Below are 20,230 nucleotides of genomic sequence, written 5' to 3'. Positions count from 1 at the left end.
GGAAGGACAGCCTGGAGGTAGGGAAGATGGGCACAGAGCACGAAGACTCGATTCCTTTTTCTGGGAACTTGTGAGTGATTCTCCAACTGTGGCAATCCAAGGCTGGAAATGCTACAACTCTTTTTTGCCTTGCAGGCTACAACAAGCATTGCCGAGGTGCCAGACTGCTGCCCACGAGCCCTGGGTCTGCCGGGAGATGAGTTTGCAGAGGCCTGGTGGGCTGAGCCAGCAGTCAGGGCTGCCTTTTCTGGAGCCCTCCTGAGCGTTGGCCAGTTGATTTACTGGGCATTTCAGCTAAGGTGCTGAGAACTAGAGGGCTTCAGTTGAAGGTTATTCACCTGTAGCAGTTTGATATTGTTTATGAATTCCAAAAATAGATATTAGATTATGTTTGTAAACTGGTCTGTTCTTCTGGGCATATCAGACTGGAATGGATTCAGAGGTTTCACTTTTACTTGATTAGATAATGATTAAGGCTTTGTTTGGGCCATATTAGAGGACGTCGAGTCTCTGCTGCCTTGGTGGGCAGGGACTCACAGAGAGAATGACTTGGCAGAGTAGACAGAGTTTTTGATCCTGGAGCCTGGGAAGTAAGCACACAGAGAAGCAGATATGTGAGGAAAGAGAGAAGGCTCCATTAGACATGGCAGAGGCCCCAGGAAGAGAGATGCGCTACTTGCCTGACAGTTTACAACTGGCCTTGTGGAGAAAACAGAGCAGCTGAGAGAAACAAGCCCTAGGAGAGAGACGAGACTTGTCCCAGCCTGGAGCTGAGATTGGAAGAAGCTGGGACCACAGAAACTTGGGAGGAGGAAGACTGAACCCTCACAGACATTGCCCACCTTCTTGTGTCAACACATGGCAATGGGCTTTGGTGACAGAAGTGACTTATGCTTTCTAGCCTGGTAAATGTAAGCTTCTACCTCAAATAAATAACCTTTGTAAAACCCAATAGAAGTCTGGTATTTTGCATCAGCACTTTGGCTGACTTGTACATCACCCTAGCCAACTAGGTGTCTGCTTTCATGAAACAGTTATCTTCTTTGCAAATGATGGCTGATGCTTGGTGGTCCTCACCATGTGTTAGGCATGGTGCTTACTGTTCTATGTGCTGATTTACTTAATCCTCGCAGTGACACTGTGGAGTAGTAAGTGCTAGTGCTATTCCCAATTTATAGATGAGGAGACTCAGGCTTTAATGTTGTCACTGCCTGACTCAGGAATATTTGATGGCTCTTCACTAAACACTAAGTTTAAATTGCTTAAAGGTATGGCCTTTAACCCCTCTCCCCCAGTTATAAAGGACAACCACCTTTGACAAGGACCTCCTGCCACTCACTCCCTGTGCACTGGCAGACCCAGGTGAGAGGCTAAGGGCAGCCTTTCTCTCTCTGCCTTTCTCATCACCACACCTTTGCTAGCCTCCTACCTCCAAGTCCCTCTCTTTTTTGTCTCTTCTCACTTTTCAAGCTCTGCTAGGGTTTCAATTCCTTCTTCAGCCTTCCCGACTACTGCAATGTATGCTAACCTTTGCCTTCTCCAGTCAGAAGACTTTTTTTTTTTAAAGATTTATTTTTATTTATTATTTCTTCCCCCTGTCTCATTCTGCCTGTTGTCTGCTCTCTGTGTCCATTCGCTGTGTGTTCTTCTGTGTCTGCTTGTATTCTCATTAGGTGGCTCCAGGAACTGATCTTGGGACCTTCTGGAGTGGGAGAGAGGTGATTACTCTCTTGTGCCACCTCAACTCCCTGTTCTGCTACATCTTCTTATTTTCTCTCCTCTGTGTCTCTTTTTGCATCATCTTGCTGCACCAGCTCTCCGTGTCAGCTGGCACTCCTGCACTGGGTGGTATTCCTGCATGGGCCGGCACTCCGTGCAGGCCAGCTCTCTGCGTGGGCCAGCTTACCCTCCCCAGGAGGCCCTGGACATTGAACCCTGGACCTCCTGTATGGTAGATGGGAGCCCAATTGTTTGAGCCACATCTGTTTCCCAGAAGACTTTTGATTTAGCACAAAACAATAGATACCCTGGCATTGTTTCTTGTCTCCATGTTTATGTTGGCACCTGTGTTTATGCTACACATGCTCACAGGCAGGGATACAGTCTCATACTCACCATGTCTCTCTCCATTGCTCCTATCAATGAATTTACTGAGTGATCTGTTCACTTGAGTTAGTTTTCCGTGATGGTGGATTTATGTGGGTCAGGTCTTCTTTTTTCTGGACTTCCTTGAATTCACCAATATGCATCAACTCCATCCTTACTCAGGATACACCTCCCGAGAATATTCCTATATTCCCTACTTGTTTTTGCTTGACTTAACTACCTTCTGGATATAAATGCCAGCACAGATCAGATTGTGTGATGCATGCCTACTTTACCTACCATATGACAGACTTCCAAACAAGTTACTTAATTTCTTCAAACCATACTTCTGTATCTGTAAATGGGTTGAGTAACGCCTACTTCCTGTTGTGAGGTCTAAATGAAAGAATGTATTCAAAGGGCCTGGCATAATGGGTGATCAACCTACTTTTAGGAAAAACTATGGTTGCTGGTGATACACAGTGGAAAATCAGTACGTGTTTGTAGGGATTTTTTAGGTATGAACAAAAAGCTGCTCTGTGTTTGTTTTTGTCCAGGATAACTTCCAGTAAGTGACTTGATTTCCATATTATGGCATGTTTCAAATTGCATATGATCTCAGTAAAAGTCATCATAATGCTTAGTTCTGATGCAGACCTACAACAAATTAATCCGGTGTCCTCTAATAGCTCCAAAGTGATTAAACTGAGGGCTATTGGAAGTAGTAAACATGGATAAGAAAAAGACAGCATGTTTTCTCATTTGTCTCACAGTCATTGTGGCAGCACAGAAATGCAGTTAATCCCCAGGGCTTACGTGGAGAATGAGACAGGCAGAGCTGGGAAGTGTGCTCTTCAGGATAAGCGTGACCCACATCTGTGAGTTAGGGGGTGCTACATCAACAGCATTGGGCCAGAGAGCATGTTTTGAAGTACCCTAATGACTTAATTTATAAGCAGCTTAAATGGTATGTGAGGCTGAAAACGCATCATTTCATTAAAAAGATAGCTGAGAGTTCTGCCATTACAACCTCTCAAGTATAATATACATCTCGAGGTATTGAGCAAACAGCTATTTCATGGCAAGGGATTTGCTCCTATATGGTAACAGTTCTGACTCCCAAAATCAAGTTTAAGACCTGACTCAGGCCTTTTCTCCATAAACTGCCAGCATTTATGGTTTTGTTGTAAAAATACAAGACAGATAAAAAGGAAGGTAAAACCAATTTTTAGTATGTTGCTGTAGGAATAGAGAATAAGGGGCCAGGAGCTATAATGGGTAATTGAAATTTACAGGTAATTAAGGAAAAGAAATCTTATTTTAGTATGCCTTGAATCAGAGTTGCTGTCAGAAAATAAAATTGGCTGGTTTTAAGTTGGTATCTTTTTATTTTCCCCATCAATCTCTAGTGAAGCAGCTAATCAGTAGTGAAATGTTGAAAAGATAGGCAGCTACATGGGGGAAGATGAATAGCAAAAAAATAAATAAATAAAAAGAAGAAAGTACCAATTTCAGACAACAGGTCCTTGGCAATCTGAATAAATAATTCTCTTAACTGTGGTTATCTTTCCAGTTTGACTGATGTAAAACCACTTCTGAGCTTATCTCTTATTATACAGTGGCCTTCCTAGCATCCTGGTCTTATGCTTTCTTGGTCTCTGGGTCTCTTTTTGTAGCTCCTGCACACACACACACACACACACACACACACTCACTCATACACACATTCCAGCCAAATCCCCTCTTTTCTCATTCATGGCCAGCAACATCGCTGTCTTCTTTGCTCTGAGAATCCCCAACAAAGAGAAGTGGGATATATCCATGGCTAAATGGGATCAAGAAAGATTTTTAAAACCCATGAGATCCAACATGTCCCTTTGGGACAGGTTGCAGTTGTATCTGGTCGCCTACATTGAATCTCACTGAGGTCAGCAAAATCCTTCCATACCATACATTTCCATCCACAGCAAATTTGTGTTCTGAATGGTAATGGAATGGTAATGTCATAATTGAGAACAGGTGAAATATAGTGCACTAAAAATTCAATGACTAGAAAAGTAATTGTAATAGCATGTGTTTGTGGCAATTTGGAAGTCTCCCAGAGCCTCCAGGACACTCAGCAGTTGTGTTCAGCTGCTCCATGACTGTAGCCCCGCGGGCTTTATTCGGAGCTTGCAATTTGATTGCTCCTTGTCTCTAAACCAAAAAAGTGCTGTTACTTTTTTTTTTTTTAACTTTGTTGAGTATTATAATTATTACATCATTAATAGTATAGCTATTTTAAATTCAAGCAATATATATTTTATTAAACATGTACTAGAAAGCAAATAGTGTTTGGTGATGATCCAGCCTTTGAGTCCTGTTTTCCTACTTATTCTCTATATGAATATAGATAAGTTACAAAGTTTCTCTCAGTTTCCTTAACTGCAAAATGGGGATATGTACCTTAAAGTGTTGTCCTAATTTTTAAAGATAATGTATACAGAGCACTTAGAACACTGCTTGACCATGGTAAGTGCCCAAGAAAAGGCAATTACTATTATTGCTGTCTTTATTGTTGTTATTGTTATTAATCCCCCACTCATCTGGAGACTGGCCTGAGGTCAGTTCTGAAACTGGCAAAATAGTGGTCCTAGCTGTCAGGAATGAGCAGAATCAGAGGTGAGGAGATGATGGGAAGGAAGTTCTAACAGTCCTCAAAAAAATCTTGAAACTCCTGAAAAGAGACAAATTTAGCTAGATAAAATAAAGAAGAGAATGAAAGGAGAGGAGTGAAGCCAGATAGGGGAAGTTTCAGGGTTCCTAACTCGAACATGGTTATATTGTAAATAATTCTTTAATTATTTAAAGAATTAAATAATTCTGTGGTGAGGTAGACAAGGGAGCCTTACCCTTGTGTGGGGGTGAGAGAGCAAAGCACAGGTGTGAGACAATATTTTTTAAATGAGGTATAATTTTTCAGACAATAAAATGCACAGATTGACAGTTTGATGAGCTTTGACACTTGCATACATCTGTGTAACTACCACCCTAATTAAGGTATAGAACATTTCCATCAGAAAATTCCTTTTTGCCCCTTGTTAGTCAGCCTCCTTTCTTATCTCAAGAGGCAACCACTTTCTAATTTGCACCATAGTTTTATTGATCTGGTGCTTTATATAGATGGAATGATACCATATGTATTTTTTGTGTGTCTGGCTTCTTTCACTCAACCTGTTTTTAAATATCTATGATGGTGGGTGCATCAGTTTATTTTTTATTGCTGAGTAGTATTCCTTGTATGAATCTCCCACAATTTGTCAATTAATTTTCCTCTGGGTTTCCATTTTGGTGCCTGTGATTAATAAGGCTACTACAGGCATTCATGATTTTTTTTTGCATGTATATTTCATTTTTCATGGGATAACACTTCAGAGTTGTCCCAAATTGAGACAGGTGGCCATGTGTTTATAGCCCCCTTTGCCCAGTCACTAGGGGGCTGCCTCTGGGAGGCAGTGTAACCTTGGCTGAGGCAGACACCTTTTTTTGCTGATGGAAACACCTCGGAAGAGACTCAGCTGTGAGCAATCAAGAGCCAGCCCTTTACCTGAAAGGAAGAGGATCCTGGTGGCTATCACAGCAACCGCTTCACCTGTCTGAGAAATTTCTCCCCAACCAAGGTCACATTTTCTCCTGTGTTTTCTTCTAGAAGTTTATGGTTCTAACCTTTTGCCAATGGAGTGAGATAGGGGTTGAGATACATTTTGTTTTTTTAAAAACATGCAGATACCCAGTTGTTTTTAGCACCATTTGTTGAAAAGACTTTCCATTCCCTATTGAATTGCCCAGGTGCCTTTGCTGAAAATCAACTGACCATGTATGTGTGGGCCTGCTTTTGGACTTTTTATTTTGTTTCATTGATCTATTTATGTATCCTTACATGAAGTGATGTTTTGAAAGAAATCTGGCAGAAACAATATAATCCTTTTTAATCAGGAAGGTGAGTTGGTAGCTAAGGAAGCAAGGAAAACAGCATATATCGTACAGATTTGTTTAGGCAGATATAGACATTAATGGACCCTAGTAGTTAAGACCGAAGTAAATTGGGTAATAAGTGCTCAGAATTGGCTAGGCTATGCCATAGTCACAAACAAGTTCTGACAGTTCAGTGGCTAAATGCAGAAGTTTATTTCTTGCTACATTGCTGCTTGATGTGAGTTGGTGGCTCTCCTCAGCAGCTTGTCTCCAAACAAGGGGTCAGAATCCCAAGTTTCCTCAATCTCGTAGCTGTGTGAAGGCCCCATGGATGGGGAAGAGGGAGCTAGATGATTGCACAAGATCTTTTTAAGTGTCCAGCCTAGACATCTTCACATCACTTCTACCCAGTCATAACTACCCAGAACCCAGTCACATGACTCAACCTAACTGCAAGGAAGGTTGGGAAATGTAGTCTTGGTAAATGTAAACTTTGTCTTTGCTACAACTGAGCCTGGGAAGAAGTGTGACTGGGGGTAAGCAAGAATTTGATAACTTTAGAACTTGTGGGAGATGGGATAGCACAGCTGTTAAATGCATATGTTCTGGTTCTGCCACTTAAAACCTGGGTGACTTGAGCGTGCCACCTAAATTTTCTGGTAACTCAGATTATTTATCCGTAAAATGCTATTGATAATCTTTATCTGAAGGTTTGCTTTGAGAATTTAAAGAATTATACCATGTGACAGTTAATTTCATGTGTCAACTTGGCTAGGTTATGGTGTCCAGTTGTTTAGACAAGCACTGGCCTGCTTGTTACTGTGCGACTATTTCTTAGATGTAATTTGCATCTATATTCAGTTAATTGCATCAAAAATCCACAAAGTAGATTGTCCTCAGCAATGTGGGTAATCTCAGCCAATCAGTTGGGGGTCTTAAAGCCAGAATGGAGGGTTTCAGAGGTCAGAAGAATTTCCTCCTCAACTTCAACATTGGCTCTTGCTGGAATTTTCAGCCAGTCACTTCCCCTGGGGAAGTAGACCAAGGACACCAGTATCACCTTTATCTCAGTTTCCACCTTTCTGCCTGTTGTATGGAATTCAGACTTGCCAGCCTCCATGGTTGTGAGACAATTCCCTATAGTAATCTCTTCTTGTGTATGTGTGTGTGCACATATAGTTAGTTAGTTAGTTAGTTAGTTAGTTAGTTAGTTCTTTTTCTCTGGAGAACCCTAATACAAAATAAAATAAAGATTTATAAATAGTAGTTTTTATCATGTTCCGCCATAGAGGTCCACATGTACTATTTAAATAAGATCAGTGAAGAAGGAACCAGGGTTTGGGGCAAGTCTAGCCCCATCTCCTCCCACTCTAGTCAATGTTTTCTTCCAGAGATTCTAGTAACTTCTTGTGGGGACCAGAATATGAGAAAAGAAATAACTCTTTGCCCATTTGCCTGTCTCTGAGCCTCACACCAGTTTTTTAAATTAGATAAGTTGTAGGTTTACAGAAAAATCATGCAGAAAGTATACAGTTCCCTTATACCCTCCCTCACACACCGTTTTCCCTACTGTTAATACTTTGTATTAGTCCCTCATACCACTTTTTAAATTTACAGTAGTGCTTTCTGGAAGAAGGTTGCTGAGTGGTCAGAGCCCATACATAGAATTTTTTAAAGGTTTCTAATTCCAAACTTCTTGGACTGTAGATATTTGAGGCTTTCCTTTAATCTTCGACAGAAAATAATGTGTAGTTTACAATTATAGTCCATGAAACCCAAGTTGTTTAAATGGGAAGCAACTGAAGATAGTAATCTGTGTTTCTTTATGGAATAAACTAGAAAGGTATTTGTGACCTGATATCTGTTTAGCTTGCATGAAGTCAATATTAGGAAAGAATGGAGAGGGAAAATATGTTTTAATATTATATTTAATCCAAGTGGAAGACTTTTCTGGTTACCAAAGGTCCTGCCTTCCTCCTTCTAAGTGATGTGGAAAAATCACTTCACCGCTCAAGATGTCAGTCTCTTCACACCCACATAAGATGGATGTGGTAAAAGGCCACAAATTCTGATAGTCTTCTGATCAGGAAAAACATAAGGATGATAAGTGGTTCTGGTTACTGATTGATAAATTGAAGGAATGCTTTTGTATTACATCATAAAACACTGTGATTATCTAGGATTTGAGAGGAGCCTGATGTAATATCTGAAATGAGGATACAAGTGACACTGGTCACATAGCTGTTCCTTAGTACTCTGTAGAGGGAGTGGAGTGAAGGCCATGCTGGGCGGATTGGAACTGAATAGACACTGTAGATGAACATTTGCTTCTGGTTTAATGTCTTTACTGCCCTTTGTCATTATTCTGTTAGCAAACTGTCCCACCACCCTAGATTTTATTGTCCTCCACTTTGTTTTTGCCCCATTGGAAGCAAATCATGGACTCCATAAGTCAAAAAGAATGAAACTGAGGTTGAGTCATTGAACCCTGCTCCAATTTCTAAATTGGTGACTTCTCTCCCTGAGGACCTGAAAGAGGCTTAGCAAAGGGGACTGACCAGAAAGCCTGCTCTTGGAGGCAGGCAGTGGGGCTAGGGATGGGAATAGTGAAGTAGGTGTTTATTAGCCACCCCAGGAAACCCTTCAGCTTTCTATTTTAAAGCATTTTCTGGCAGGGAACATTTATCTTTGAGTGACTTCTAAAGGTCTTTTAACCATGGGGAAGGCTGAACTAGAGATGGCTGAGCAATTAACTTCTACGATAAGTACTCTAGAATTTTCTAGGGAGAGGGCTAAAGATAGCAAATTCCACATGCAGAACTTATCAGAATGCCAGGGGAGACAATTCCCATTACATGGGCTTCGTTTATCTTACAAAATGTAGCCAGTCGCATTTATGTACACATGTTGCCGAGTCATACCCAAGGTCGTTTTTTCAGCTGGTACGGGCTGTATGCTCTCCCTCTCACACGTGGAGCCCATGAAGCAGCGTGCGTACACTGAGCCAGCCTTATACAGAGATCCAGAAGTGTCTTTAGCCTGCAAAACTCCCCACAGTTCTGCCTATCTTGGTCATTATCATGGCAATGAGCCTTTCTCACAGGCTTTTAAATTGAGCTCGTATTTTTAGGAAGAAGTGACTTATTTACAGTTTATTAAATCTGTGCTATTCATCCTTGATTTTTGACCTTTAGGATGTCTGTCTGGGCCTCCATCATCTTATAAGGATCAAAAATCCCATAAATTTTTCTGACGTCTAGCTCTCTCTCCTATGCCTTCAGTCTATCAGAAATATCTTTCTAAAGCTCCACATGGAAAGTTTCTCTGTTCACAGATATAGAGGCTCCATATTGCCCAGGTGAAGGAGACCAGGTTCCTTAGCTTGCTATCATCTGGTTCCACCAACATTTCTAAACTGTTCTTATTAATCTTAGAATATTGGAGGGAAAAAAGTAATTTTAGAAATGCTTAAGGCCCTTACATTTCAGAGAAGGGGGCAGCTCCACAGCAGTGTAGTGATCTACACAGTTGCCATGGAAACTAACAGCAGAACCCACAGGAGAGAAGCCTTGTGAGGCCAGGGATTTTTATCTTCTTCACTGGTCTCCAGTGCCCAGAATAGTAGGTGCTCAATATGTATTTATTGAATTAATTCATTGAGGAACCATGCCTAGGACACCAGTCCCCAGACCCAGCCCTCAACTCAGCCCTCTTTCCACCTTCCTGTTCTCTACAACTTCTGCTGCCCTCACCTAATTGGCCAACATTGTGTCCCTCAGGTGTTTGCTTCTAGACTTCTCCGTACCCTGAGAGCGCCTCTCATTTTATTTCTTCCTTCCAGGCTCAGTCCAATCCTACTCTTCCTTGAAATCGTTTCTGAAAGCCCTGATCTCGTCATTCTCTCCCTCAATGGGTCTCCTGTGGTATTCTCAACACACGACTCATTGAACCCATGCCGCCTTGCATGGGCACTCTCCTCCCATGAGCACGTTGCATTGTGTGCCCACGTCGGCTTCCGCAGGTGCTTCTGCATATTGGCAGCGACCATGGCAATGCTGGAAGTGTTATGCTCATTGTCATTCAGACTATTACAGGCCTCATCCTGTCTTCTTTTCAATCCTCTAAGTCTTTTAATTATATGCCTGCCTTCATGCATCCCTGCCTTGAGTGCTGGGGCAGTGATAGGTACAATAATGATTCCTAGAACCTATGGAGCAAAATATAGCACAGGAATCAAGGGAGCTCAGAAGAGAGGCATCAACATTAGACTAGAATTTGAGTATTTTAAAAAGATCAGCAAGAGCTGGCCGAACAGAAAAGATCAGAGAGGGTGTTACAGGCAGGTTTAAACTAGCAGGGTGGTGTTGGGGGAACTGCAAGTAGCTTGGTGTAGCCAGAGGCAAGAGTGCATATGAGGAAGTGGAGGAAATAAAGTGTGTAGGCAGCACCCAGATTCTGTATTTCCATAACTAAAAAAAAAAAAATCTTGGTAAAAAAATGAACAAATCTCTGTATTTAGAACAACTGGGCAACCTGAAGGATTTTAAATAGCAAGTGATGTGATCATGTTTCAAAAAGTTCATCAGGCAATAGTGAGATATAGGAGATGGAGGAAGAGCCTGATGGAAGCAGGGAGAACACCCTGTGATTAAGGGCTAATGCAGGAATGCCAGGGAGGCGTGATGGGGACATGACAGTGAGGATCAAGAACAAATGGAAATGGAAAAGTGAAGTAGGAGCAGCCAAAGTCCAGGTCAAGAGTCTAAGGAAAGGGAAGGAGGAGAGTAGCATAGCGGCCAGCTTTGTGTTATTGTAGCAACTGGCTCTCTGTTGTTGCCATCAGCTAGAGAGGAAACAGAGGAAGAAGGTATTTTTAAAAATAATGAATGGAGTTTTAGGATATGTCACATTTGAGATGCCTCTCTTAGGCAGTTAGTATTCTCTGACTTAAAGGACTGCTGGTCCTTTTTGATGTCCTCCAGGATTCTGGATTTCATACTCAATAACCTGCACTAACATTCAGTATTTTCATGAGCCCACAATACCTAAGTTTTACCAGAGTCCACCCAAGTCTCTAATTAGTCTGACTATGCACAGGGAAGAGGTAACATCTATCCACTAAGTCTTATACCTGGGTCTTCCTCTGGGAATCTTGTTATTGTGACATACAGAGTTTTGGGATCTAGCCTGAGAAAAGATGCCTTCACAGCTCATGCTCCTTTTTAAACTTTCAATGAGTCTAGCTCCCTAGATCATCTGCCTCTCTCTAGGCACTTGAAAGGATAAAGCGAAGGAAGGGGCAGTTTACTAAATAACATAGGCCTTCGGAAACAGGGCTTTGTGTAGATTATATGGATGATTTCTTTGATCCTCTGATTGTAACTTAGTTTTGTGGCCACAAGTTGGGTACTTTGCACTTGTTTTTGACTAGTGATTTCCCAAAGGTTAATTGGGGATAGTGTGAAATTCCCAAGGCTATATCATAGACAATCAAATGTAAAGGGTGACCACTGAGGGAATGATAAAACATGATGGTGATGTTTTTCCCTTGCCTACTTAGATGGTCCCAATGAGGTAAAGAAAGAAGAAAGCTGAACAATTCCCTGGGAAATTTGGTGTAAAACCAGCCATTCACCTTGGCCTTTTCCTTATTCTCCTACTTGTTCATGTATATTAGAGTTGTTTATTTTCTGAATTTGTGCAGCACTCACCATTTCACTCACAGATACTGTGTGAGTAGTTAATAAGTGTTTATTGATTACTTCTGAGCCTCTTGGCAGAATTGAATTAGAGCCAGGTGCTCTCCTTTGTACTCTGTGATGGTTTTTTTTTTTCTTGAAGAAAGTGGAGAATTATGTTCTCTTCTAAGAACAGTGACAAAGGAAATTTTCATTTTTATTCCTGTAAATGCTAGGATGCTTAAGCTCTACTGATTATTTTTAGCTAAGTGATGAGCAGTATGATTCAAGTCTTGTTTTTTTATTTTCTGGAGTTCCCACTACTATTGCTTTTATGAAGAATTAGGAGACCCCAAAGTTATAAAGCACCTATCTCTCTTCCAACATTAAAAACACTCAGAGTGACCTTAAAATCTGACTGGCAAAGCCAAATATTCTTCCTCTATGTTGTTACTGACTTGGGCAGGAATGACGTTCCTCCATATCAAAGATTTTTATAAAATGAGCTGACAACAATATTCTCTTTTCTTTTCTCTAAAAATGCCTACCATTGTAAAATAGAGACAATCCTTCTTCAGGAAAAGAGAGTTTAAAAAAAAAACCTGAAATCTTCAGAAAAATCTTTTTTTCCTTCTGTCATTTTTTCTCATTTTATTTCATTCATATAGCCTTAAACTCTCTCCCTTCCATCACCATCTCTCTTTTGCTTTGTATCTTCCTAGACAGATGATGCAAACCAAGAATTAGAATTCCTGAATTCTGAGCAGTTTCTTCAACCCACAGGCCTTTCATTCTTAGATGCTTCAGTTTTATCATAATTACAGACCAATTCCCAAAACAGAACAACTTCTAAGGTGTCAGGGACCTATCATCTTAGAGATAAATGCTTACATAACTGTACAGTAATAATATTGAATACTGCCGTACCCTACATTGAAAAAAATTGCCACAAACTGGTACATTTCAATCCAATTAGAATCATGTCAACATGTGCTGAAATAATTGCTGAGAAGAAAATGGGCAGAACCTCAACACTTCTGCTACAACTACCTGCCAGCTTCTCATTGCCTGATTCTTAAATATGAAGAACACTAAAGGTCACCAGGTAGTGGAAGAAAGTCTGAAAACTTAAAAAGAGAAACCAAGATGACTGGACAGAAAAAATATGGCCTCAGAAAACAGATAAGGGAAACAGATGTGGCTCAACCAACTGGGCTCCTGTCTACCATATAGGAGGTCCAGGTTTGATGCCCAGGGCCTCCTGGTGAGGGCAAGCTGGCCCATGTGGCGAGCTGGCCCATGTGGAGTGCCGGCCCACGCTGGAATGCGGCCCTGTGCAGGAGTGCCGCCATGCGTGGGAATGCCGCCCAGCACGCGAAAGCTGCCCCGCACAGGAGTGCCGGCCAATGCTGAGAGTTGGTGCAGCAAGATGACACAACAAGAGACACAGAGGAGAGAAAATAAGAAGACGTAGCATAACAGGGAGTTGAGGTAGCAGAAGAGAGTAATCACTTCCCTCTCACTCGGGAAGGTCCCAGGATCAGCTCCCAGAGCTGCCTGATGGGAATACAAGCAGACACAGAAAAATACATAGCTAATGGACAGAGAGAGCAGACAATGGGGGAAATGGGGGATGAGGAGAAATAAATAAAATAAATCTTAAAAAAAAAAAAACCAGATAAAACAGAGAACAGAAAAGCAGATTGTTTCTTATTATTCTCAGAAAAATTTAAGTAGATATTGCATCCATAAAACAAAATGCTCTAAAAAAGGAACAAAGGACAAAACATTTAAAATTTGACTGCTGATCAAGGAGAGAAGGTTATCCTACCCTTGACAAGAATTCAAATGTCCTTGGGCCTGTACAAGACATATCTGGTTAAGGCATTACCACCTATTTTGTGGCATCTAACCACTGTTTTTAAGCTTCTGCCCAAATAAATACCCTTTTAAAAATAAAAAATAAAATAAAATGACTGTTGAAATTTTAAAAATCAGCTGAAATATAATGGAAGTGAAAGATATTGTTGAGGCTGTCTCTTAGAAGGTAGAATAAAGAGTTGAAATGGAAAATATGAGAGAAATGGTAAGTCATAGGGGACCAACCTAGGAGGTCAAGAAAGAAAGCAGAGAAAAGAGAGAGAAGAAAATAATCAAAGAAATATTTTAAAAATAATTTCCTAGAATGGAAGCACAAGAATGAAAAATTCATCGAATGTCCAGCACACTTTAATAACACATAATCTATAGAGAAAACACACCATTCTGAAAATTCTGAATACCTAGAATAAATGGAAGCTTTTATGTGTTTCTTGAGGAAGAAAACAGCAAAACAAACAAACAAACAAAAAACAGGCCACTGACAAAGAAACAAGAACCATAGAAACAAAGAATCCAAAATGTTAAGGGAGAGAATTGTTAATGTTCTGAGAGATTTTCTTCTTCTAATTAGAATTCTGTGCCCAGAAAACTACTGGCACAGGTTAAGGGAAGAATATAGATATTTTAGATATATTCCAAACGGAAGAGAGAAAAAAAATTAACAAAGAGGAACGGTGGAATCCTTGAAAAAATGATTTCAACCCAGGAGAGTAATGAAGAGTCCCAAAATGATGACAGCAGGTTTGTAATGATGATTGGTAGCAGTTAATCATGATTAGAGCAGGAAAAAAAGATACTTCAGGAGGGAGGTATCTGAGAGTAGGAATGGATGGGGGAAAAAAATTCCACAGATTCATTGTTAACCTTAATTCTTTAGATAATATAAGGAGATGATATAGACAACCATTGCAAAAACAAAAACAAAGGAAATGAGAAACTCCAGGAAAAATAAAAAGCTATACAGAAAGGAAATATAAACATGCTGTACCATTTGGCTCTGAGTGAAGAATAGTAATAGAATTATCATTATATAGACGTTGTTTACTGATTTCAAACTTTTAGAATTCATCTGTAGACAAAGGTTAATATAGAAAGCGTACAAATGCCACCAACCTTTACTTTATAAAAGTTTAAGTATCAATGACAGGTGTTCAGTTAGAAGTTGAGGAGAAGAAATAAAAGGGAGGTAAGGTTAATCATAACTACCCATTCTTACAGAAAGGGAGTTAAAATACTAGTAGTAGATGGAAGAAGAAATTAAGGGATAAGTATGACACCTAATTACAAAGAAAATCAGCAAAGAAACTAAAAATAATAAATGATATTGTCTAAAATAATAAAAGAATGATTATACTACTATGTTATTTAGGTAAATGGAGGTAATCAGCAGGAAAACTAAAACCAGAAATATTTAAATAAAAGCAGTCACTACTGGAAAATGACTGTTTGATTTTAAACACATGTAGATTACTTTGATTAAAGATTAAGAATGTATTTAATAGAAAAATATTAAAAGTAAATGCTGGAAAGTGGACTTGGCTCAATGGATAGAGCACCTGCCTACCACATGGGAGGTCCATGGTTCAAACCCCGGGTCTCCTTGACCCGTGTGGTGCTGGCCCATGCTCAGTGCTGATGTGCACAAGGAATGCCCTGCCATGCAAGGGTGTCCCCCGCATAGGGGAGCCCCATGAGCAAGGAGTGTGCCCCATAAGGACAGCTGCCCAGTGCAAAAGAAAATGCAGCCTGCCCAGGAGTGGTGCCACACAAATGGAGAACTGATGCATCAAGATGATGTAACAAAAAGAGCCACAGATTCCCGGGCCACTGACAAGAATAGAAGCTGACACAGAAGAACACACAGCGAATGGACACAGAGAGCAGACAACTGGGGGGTGGGGGAAAGGGGAGAGAAATAAATAAATAAATAAATCCTTAAAAAAATAAAAGTAAACTGCTATCCTAATACAGCAAATAATGGAATGGAATGATAATTATAGTATCTGTGGTAAAACATGGAAAATATTTGTCAGATGTTGAAAAAAAGCTGTGAAAATAGATATATAAAGTATCATAAATAACTTCATAAAATATATATGCATGTGGACAGACGCTAAAAAGTAAAATGTGGATAAATAGTTATTTTGTGAGAAATTGTGAATGATTTTCTTTTTGCAAAATTGTGATTTCTATTTAATATTTTTTACATTGCTTTTTTCAAGGATGCAGTTCAACATTTATGGGTTATTACATGCAGCTGTTTTACCTTTCAGGAATATTTATGAAAATGTGATGTGATAGTGAATTACATGAGAAAATAGCATCCTATAAATTTATTGCCTTGGCACCAAGTAAGGTCACTTTGGATATAAAAGAGTTACAGTGAAGAGGAGCACTAGTCTAGGTATGCTAATCAGTTTCCAAGTTTTCTCATTTCAAATTTGTAAATTATTACTGAAAACATGGTTTGTGATTGTGGTAAATGGATTTTATGTCACTGGATGAGTCGTCTTCATCAGCAGAAAATCTGTACTTTTCATTCCAAGCGGAGTCTTGCTGTTGGGAGACAGCAGTCAGGATGAAGTGTTGGTTTTTAATATGCTTTCCAAACAAAAGCAGTCATTTATATATAGACTATTTCTATTATGTGTTCTAGATTTATTAAATAAGAGCTTTTTCAGTTGGTCTATACTCTTGCCTGGGTCCAGATGGGCTTCAATACCTGTATGTCTGGGGCTGCTTAAACTTCTGCTGAGCTATTGAAAGCGACATTTCCAAACTGCTCATGACCAAGACACTCCAGGATAGAGTCCAATAAACTTCCTACTAAATTGCCTATCTTTATCTGTTGTCCTTATCATGCTAAAAGTAGGGGAAATTTTGGTCCATTTGTTTTTCAACTCATTCACAGAGCAGAAAAGGGTTAACCCCAAGAGGCCTGAGGCTGCTATCTTTAAAAGGGTCTGCGGACTTTGGCCCAGTGGTTAGGGCGTCCGTCTACCACATGGGAGGTCCGCGGTTCAAGCCCCGGGCCTCCTTGACCCATGTGGAGCTGGCCCATGCGCAGTGCTGATGCGCGCAAGGAGTGCCCTGCCACACAGGGGTGTCCCCCGCGTAGGGGAGCCCCATGCGCAAGGAGTGCACCCATAGGGAGAGCCGCCCAGCGCGAAGGAGGGAGCAGCCTGCCGAGGAATGGCGCCGCCCACACTTCCCGTGCCGCTGACGACAACAGGAGCGGACAAAGAAACAAGACGCAGCAAAAAGACACAGAAAACAGACCCCCAGGGGAGGGGAGGGGAATTAAATAAATAATAAATAAATAAATCTTTAAAAAAAAAAATAAAAAATAAAAGGGTCTGCTCTTGAGGTTGGCCCTTGGCTGACATCCGGGAACTTGGCACTCATCCCCTTCTCTTAGAGGTGAGGATACTCCACTATGCCTAGATCATTTGTGCAGACAATGCGATTTATGCTGAACACCTGCTTTCCTGCTGGGAGTCTAGGATTTTGTTACATACATGTAGACAGAGGGTGCCTCTATGACTATCCCCAATAAAAGCCTTAGGTTCTGAGTCTCTAAAGGGATTCCCTGAGCAGAAATGTTGTACACAATGTTAATGTGTTTCTAGTTGCTGGAGAAAGAAACATGCTCAAGCTTGGCCCTTACTGGAGAGAGAGGGAGCATAAGGAACCTGTGTATAGATGTCTATGGACTCCAGCTATATCTTTTCTTCTTATGATCCAGCTGTATCCTTTTTACAAGACTGTAATCAACCCTAGTCATGAGTACAGCTATATGCTGAATCCTATGAATTCTTCTAGTGAATTTCCAATTGTGGGGTGATCTTTGGGAACCCGAAACAGGAAGAAATGTATTAATCACGATCCCTTCCTTTCATGCCTCCATCCCCTAGAACAGGGTTTTTTAACAAGGGGTCTGTGAACTGGAAGTGAAATTCAAAATAACATTATTCTTGTGGGGACCTGTTGGTGCAGGTGATATATTTATTAAATAATACACTATGGACTTAGTAAGGGGTCTGTGGTTTTCACCTGACTGGCAAAGGGGTCCATGGAACAAAAAAGTTTTAAGAACCCCTGCTCTAGAAGATCGAAGATTTAAAAGTAACTCTCAAACACAGACATCTTTTTCTTTTTTTAATTTCAATTTATTTCTTAATTATCTTTTTTAAAGGTAATAGATCACACAAAATGTTACATTAAAAAGCATGATGTTCCATATATGCCGCTCCCCACCCCCACCCCATCTTTTTTTTATTGCATTTTTTTGAAGATACATAGATCACAAAAAATGTTAATTAAAAAATATAAGAGGTTCCCGTATACCCCACACCCTCTCCACCCCACTCCTCCCACAGCAACAACCTGTTTCATCATTGTGGCACATTCATTGCACTTGATGAATACATTTTCGAGCACTCTGCACTGCATGGTAATAGTTTACACTCTCCCCCAGTACATTCATTGGGTTATGGAAGGATATATAATGTCCAGCATCTGTCCCTGCAGTATCATTTAGGACAACTCAAAGTCCCAAAAATTCCCCCACATCACATCTCTTCTTCCCTCTCCCTGCCCTCAGCAACTACGGGCCACTTTCTCCACATCAATGCTACAATTTCTTCCATTACAAGTCACAATAGTTCTATAGTAGAATATCAGTAAGTCCACTCTAATCCATTTTTTATTGCTCCATTCTGTGTACCCTGGGATGGTGATGTCCACTCCACCTCTATATCGAGATGGGGCTTAGATCCCACATGGATGATGGATGCAATTCTCCTTCTTGCAGTTAGTTGTAGGCATTCTCAGTTCCCTGGTGCTGGTGGTTAACGATCTTCACCTCTCTGTTAGCTGACCTGGGTCCAACGAACCAGAGAGTAGAAGTTGCAACTCTGTTGAGGCTCAGGGCTCAGATGGCACATGGACAGTCCAGAGATTCAAGTCTCCTGAGTATGCACCAACCCTACCACCAACCACAGGTTCAGTAAAAGTGACGGAAGAGGTGTGTGTAGAAAGGTCACATCGAGACCAACTCTATCACACTCAGGAATACAAATTCCAAAGTAGGGCCCACTGACATGGCACTGAACTCCAGAGCCATCTGCCATGACCATAGAACCTGTGGGTCTCTGTATCCCTCAGGAGCACCAGTACCTGGGGTTGTATCTAGTTTGGCTTTTTCTGGGGTCCTGATGAGGTGTGCATAAGCGTGACCCCTCTGATGACCTCCCAACTCTTTTTTGAAGCCTCTTAGCCTTATAAACTCATTTGTCTTTGCCATTTCCCCCTTTTATTCAAAGTCAAAAAGCAGTTTTTAACACACAATCCTACTTGTAGGCTGAGATATTCTGCTGGTCTGAGTTGACCCTTTTATTCAAGGTCTCTTTCTAGTTGCATCACCACCTAGTGATTGGTAGTAATCTCTCAGTGCCAGAGAGGCTCATCCCAGGAGTCATGTCCCATGCTGGGGGGAAGGTAATACATTTACATGCTGAGTTTGGCTTAGAGAGTGGCCACATTTGAGCAACATGGAGGCTCTCAGGAGGTAATGCTTAGGCACCCTGCAGCTCTAGGCCTAGTTCACATTTTAGGCACACAGGCTCATAAGCATAGTTGCCAGTCTATATAGGGAAAGAGACAGAGCCATTCACCTGATAGTCTACAGCTGACTTTGTGGAGAGAGGGAAAGCCTAGAGTGCCTTATAATCTACAGCTGACCTTGTGGAGGAAACAGAGACGCTGAGCCAAGAGGAACCCAGAAAGCCTGAACCCTCACAGATGTCAGCAGCCATCTCTCTCCAACACATGACAATAGATTTTGGTGAGGGTAGTAACTTATGCTTTATGGCCTGGTAACCGTAAGTTCCTACCCTAAATACCCTTTATAACACCCAGCAGATTTCTGGTGTTTTGCATCAGCACCCCTTTGGCTGACTAATACACTTCCATTGGGGAATCTGACAAACATCTTTTTCCAACAATTTGAACCAGTGTGCCACAACTGAAGTTTCCATTTCTTTGTAGTAAAAAACTGTACTTTTGAACAACTTCAAAACTTCATGTGCTTGCAAAAAAAAGTAACCAAAGTTTTGAGGGCTGGACCAAACAGGAAGAATTATTGACTCATCAGAGAAGTAAAATAATAGTGTGTTGAGTTCTTTAAAAAAAACCCAAAACTCCAAATGAAATTAGATAGTCCTTTTAATTTCTTTAGGATCCTTTGACCAATTTTACAATTAATGGGACATTGGAAAAGGGTGTAGAGCTCTTCTGTGATGCTTCAGCCACATTTTCCTTCTCTGCAGTGCTGCTACTTAAGCCCCAGTGCTTTCATGCCTGCTCTTTCCTCTGCCTGGGTCACTATTCCACCCCTGTCTACCTTGCAAAGTCTTACTTATCCTAGCCTTAGCTGAAAAGCCACTTTGAAAGGGAGATCCTAGGGCCAGGTCTCCTATATACTCTAGCTGTGTTCTGTATTTTGTCGTCATAGTGCCCATCCATTGAATACTTGCTTGCTTCATGTCTGGCTCTGCCATTAGACTATAAATTCAATGAAAAAGGAATGTTATCTGTTTTGTAACTTATTGCAGCCCTAGAGCCTAGCACAG

General features: G+C 40.9%; 1 protein-coding gene and 1 non-coding gene across 3 annotated transcripts in view; both read left to right on the top strand.

The window, feature by feature from the left end:
• Window positions 1-20,230, top strand: part of RYR3 (ryanodine receptor 3) — a 506,364-nt gene that overhangs the window by 61,945 nt on the left and 424,189 nt on the right. The gene's annotated exons all lie outside the window — the stretch shown is intronic.
• Window positions 13,519-13,641, top strand: LOC131278136 (U6atac minor spliceosomal RNA). The gene has a single exon (XR_009185392.1). It is a non-coding gene; the product is annotated as a U6atac minor spliceosomal RNA (small nuclear RNA).

Source organism: Dasypus novemcinctus, chromosome 3, assembly GCF_030445035.2.
Source record: "Dasypus novemcinctus isolate mDasNov1 chromosome 3, mDasNov1.1.hap2, whole genome shotgun sequence".
NCBI classification, from domain to species: Eukaryota; Metazoa; Chordata; class Mammalia; order Cingulata; family Dasypodidae; genus Dasypus; species Dasypus novemcinctus.
Note: the sequence above shows the minus strand (reverse complement) of the source record. Positions and strands in the feature narration are given on the sequence as shown.